Below are 4550 nucleotides of genomic sequence, written 5' to 3' on the forward strand. Positions count from 1 at the left end.
TAGCAGGAAGCTCAGAAGGGAGTGATTTACCCAATGTAAAAGGGGGAATGATAATATCTAGCATCTATATAGAACTTCACAAATAATATCTCATTCTACCTTCACAACTACTCTGGGAGGTAGGTACTGTTATAATCCCCATTATCCAGATAAGGAAACTGAGGCTAACGGAGGTGAAGCGACTCGCCCAGTGTCACACAGTTAATAAACATCTGAGACTGGATGGAAAGTCAAGTGTTCCTGACTCCAGGCCCAGTGCTCTGTCTACTGTACCAGATGGATGCCTTATCCATTCCCTTGGCATGATGGCCTACCGGAACGTATCCCAGGCTTCAAATCAGGAGAATAGAGTTTAAGTCCCTGCTCTTCTCCTTGCCTCACTCTGCGACCTTGAGCAAATGATTCCCTCCTTCTCTGTGTTCTTCATATGTAAAATAGGGGAGTTGGATTAGGTCAATGGTTCTCAAAGAGTGGTCCTAGGACTCCTGGGAGTCTCCAAGACCCTTTTAGGGCTTCTCAAGGTCAAAACTTTTAACAATAATGCTGAGACCTTTTCATTTCTAACATGACAGATATAGCCCACACAAGCAAAAGCTTTTTTTTTTTTTGGTGGGGGTGTGGGGGGGATTCTCAACAATTTTTAAGTGTGTAAAGGCATCCTGAAACCAAAAAGTTTAAGAACTGCTGGATTAGCTGATCTCCCTAAGGCACCTATCAACTCCAAATTCTACGATCATATGATGCCAACTCACATCCCATCACTAGACTTCCGTTTCCTTCTCTGTAAAACGTTTCACCTCCTTCACAGAACTGCTGTGAGCAGTCTGTGGGATGACATATGGAAAGTTTTTGTAAGTTATTACACGCATGATATGGTATCGTTATTATTATCTTGCCTCCTCCATGAAATTTTTCACTGACTGCCTCGGTCCACATTAATCTTTACTTTTTTACAAAAAACTTTTTTGATCACTTGCAGAAGAGAAGATTTAGGGGAGAAAGTGAACTCTCCTGCCAAACATTTAAAAGAGGCAGAAATTAGACAAGCTCAGCTTGGTCCCAGGGGGTAAAACCAGGGCCAATGTGGGGGGCCGTTACAGGGGGTACAACTTTCTTTTCGGTAGAAAGAACAGTTTCTCAGCAACAGAGCGCCCCGTAATGGAATAGCTGTATGACTTTGTATAACTGAGTCTCAGTTTCCTTTTCTGTAATATGAGGGAGTTTGACTAGGTCACAGAATCTAAGAGATTGGATCTAATTTCGCATTTAGTCCAACTCATGCATGAATAAGAATCCCCGAACAACCTACTCAACAAGGGATCATCCGGCTTTGGCTTAAAGGCTTCCAGGGAGAGGGGTCCCACTCCCTACCTTTCAAGGCAAGCTCTTTAGCCGTCCTATTAGGAAACGTTTCCTTGTGACTTTAATGCATCACTCCTAGTTCTAGCTTCTGAAGCCAAGAAGGACAAACTACCCAAATCCCTCTTCCATCTGACAGCCCTTCAAATTACTTGAATACAGATATCACATGCAGAACTGGGAGATGGAACATTCCAGGAACAGCTAGGAGGCCAGTTTGGCTGAATGTAGACTACTTAATGGGTAGTAATCGGAAATAAACCTTGAAAAGGTAGGCTACAGACAGACTGAGAAATTTCAACTTCGAGGCTGAGGAAATTAGATTTTTTTTTTATCCTAGAGGCAATAGGAAGCCATCGAATGTTTCTGAGCAAAGGAATGTTGCAATCAGTCATATGCCTTAGGATCAGAGAGGGGAGACTAGAAACAGGGAACTCTATCAGAGTAGTAAAAATGAGAGGGGATGACTGTGAGTGGAGAGAAGGGGACAGATGAGAGAGATGTGGAGGTAGAATGTTTTGGTCTTGACAATCGATTGGACATGGGTTGGGGGGAAGACTCAAGGGCGATTCTGAGGTTACAAACCTAGGTTATTAGGGGAATGACATTCCCTCAATAGAAACAGGGAAGTTCAGAGGAAGAGTGGCTCGAGGAGGGAAGCTGGTGAGTATGTTGAGTCTGAGATGTTGAGAGAACTTTCATTTGGAGATGAGCAGAAGGCAGTTGGTGATACAGGAAGAGAGTACACTAAAGAGATTAGGGTGGTGAATATACAGGTTTGCGAGTCACTTGGGTAGAGATGGTAATTGAATCTATCGGGATGAATGTGATCCCCAAGGTAGAGAGTGTAGGTTGAAAAGAGAAGAGGGCCTGATATGGAGGCCTCAGGGACACTTACCTTGAAATGCTAAAAGGATGATAGTTCATCAGATGAGACTGGGAAAGATCATTCTGCTGGATAGGAGACTCAACAGATAGCACTATCACAGAAGCAAGAAAGAAGAGAAACTTAGAAGAGGGAGTGGTTGACTATCAAAAGCTAGAGAAATAAAGGAAGATGAGGACTGTTATATTTTTAAAAGAATGATAGTGTCAGAAACCAGATTATAAGGGGTTAAAAAGTGAATGGGAGGGTGGGCATGTTTGTTTCGAGAAAGGCTTTTTTTTCCCCAGCTTTGGACTTGTGTAAAAATCTTCTTGTATTTCTCTAGAATCATTGATCTTCGTGTTTTATCTGTTTTTCATGTGAGATCCAGGAAGGTAAAGTGACGAAGGTTAAGGTAACAAGTAACAAAATTGGTATTTGAACTCTTCTGCTTTAACTTCCAGTCCTGGAAGAGATTTCTTTATTTGCGTGAAGCTCAGACTGGTCCAGAAACAGTCATAACAACTCTTTATACTGCTAAAAAAAAAAATAGAAAACAGGCAGTTCCAGCTTTAGAAGCACATTGTGTGGATTTTTTCACCAAACATCTTAGGTCAGATAATGCCTTTATGGTTCTCACTCAGCCATATTATGCGCTGTTTTGGAAAGAGACACGCTTAGTATTTGAGAAAGTCAAGTCTTTGCAACAGTTGTGCTCTGGGCAGAAGCAGAATGTCAGAGGCAGCAGCTGCCAGTCACTTTTGCAAACAAACAGAAGGTGCTAGGAAAAAGTGCTCTCATCAATCCACTTCACACTGATAACCCTGGAAGAATGTAATGCAAGTCCCACTCAATCTGAAACTTTATTAGACCAAGAAGTGGTAAATTTTTTCCTTCATTTTATCATCAATCCTAAAACCCGAGTTGAATACATTAATTGGCCAAAGTGCTTCATCAGAGTCAAAGAACGCAGCATCTAGATTCCAGGGTGTCCCTAAAGTCTGGACACATAGGCAAAAAAGCATATTTTGAAATATTTGGAATATTAACAGACCTTAGGCCCCTTGACTTCTTTTTCTGGGGTATGCTAAAGGAGAAGGTGTATTCAATGAAAATCACAGATGCAACACACTTGATTGAACACATAAAGAGTGAATGTGCTAAAATTGATGGCAATGTGGAGTTATTGCATCAAGTTCACGTGAATCTTGCAAAGCGCATCAACCTTTGCATCACAAATGATGGAAATCATATTGAAGATGTTATTTGTTAACATTCCAGTTAAATAAAATGTTGTTGAAAATTTCATTAATTTCATTTCTTGAAAATACGCATTTTTGCCTATGTGTCCAGACTTTATAAAGTCCTTGGGGTTACAGTGGAACAAGGACCAAATCTGGTACACCATTAATAGAAGAATGTCCATAGTGGGATTTGGGTTGTATGGGTCTGTTTATGCATCTACAATTTATCAAGTGACTATGCAGATAATTGGACATGAAAACCAAAAAGCTCTGGGACAAAATGATACTGGATTTAGTTGTGATGGGACAGCTAACTCTTTTAGGGTCATGTTTAAGGAACTTACTGAAATCTTACCCAATGTCTTCTATACAGCCTGTGCAAGAGTCAAAGGTCCAGATTCCCAGCCTAGCCTAGCGCTAAAGGATTGAAGAAAGTTGTACATGAAACACCTGCTGCAAGCGAAGCAATGTTTTATTCTTTAGTTCTCCTGGCGATAATAATCGAGCTTGAATAGAAGATGGACAGATACCAGGAATAACGTTTTATGCGTAATCCAGCTCATCAATACTGCTCTGAAAGGCATAACTAACTAGCTGATAATTTAAAAAAATGAGAAAATGAAGACAGCAAGTGAGCAGAATTCTTCCTAGGATTTTGTCAATGGAGGGCATAAGAATTCTGAGGGCAAGGTAGCATCAAGTGAAGGTTTTCTAAGGCTGGAGAAGACCTGGAAGTGCTTATCGGCAAAGAGACAGGATGGATTAATAGGGAGGGATGGAGGAAGCTCTCAGGACAATTATGGACACTTATTGAGGATGTTGTAGAAGAGATTTGTTTTCAGATATCGATTGGGCTGGGGCAGCTAGGTGGCTCAGTGGATAGAGTACCAGATTTGGAATCAGGAGGACCTGAGTTCAAATCTGATCTCAGACACTTACTAGCTGTGTGGCCCTGGGCAAGTCACTTCACCCTGTTTGCCTCAGTTTCCTCATCTGTAAAATGAGCTGGAGAAGGAAATGGCAAACCACTCCTGGATCTTTGCCAATAAAACCCCAAATGGGGTCATGAAGAGTCAGATATG

At 41.3% G+C, this 4550-nt stretch overlaps 1 pseudogene; it reads left to right on the plus strand.

Annotated features, from left to right (window-relative positions):
- The first annotated feature begins 2179 nt into the window (after window positions 1-2179).
- On the plus strand, window positions 2180-3883 carry LOC118836727 (annotated as a pseudogene).
- Window positions 3884-4550: the final 667 nt, after the last annotated feature.

Source organism: Trichosurus vulpecula, chromosome 2 (assembly GCF_011100635.1).
Source record: "Trichosurus vulpecula isolate mTriVul1 chromosome 2, mTriVul1.pri, whole genome shotgun sequence".
In the NCBI taxonomy this organism is placed as follows: domain Eukaryota; kingdom Metazoa; phylum Chordata; class Mammalia; order Diprotodontia; family Phalangeridae; genus Trichosurus; species Trichosurus vulpecula.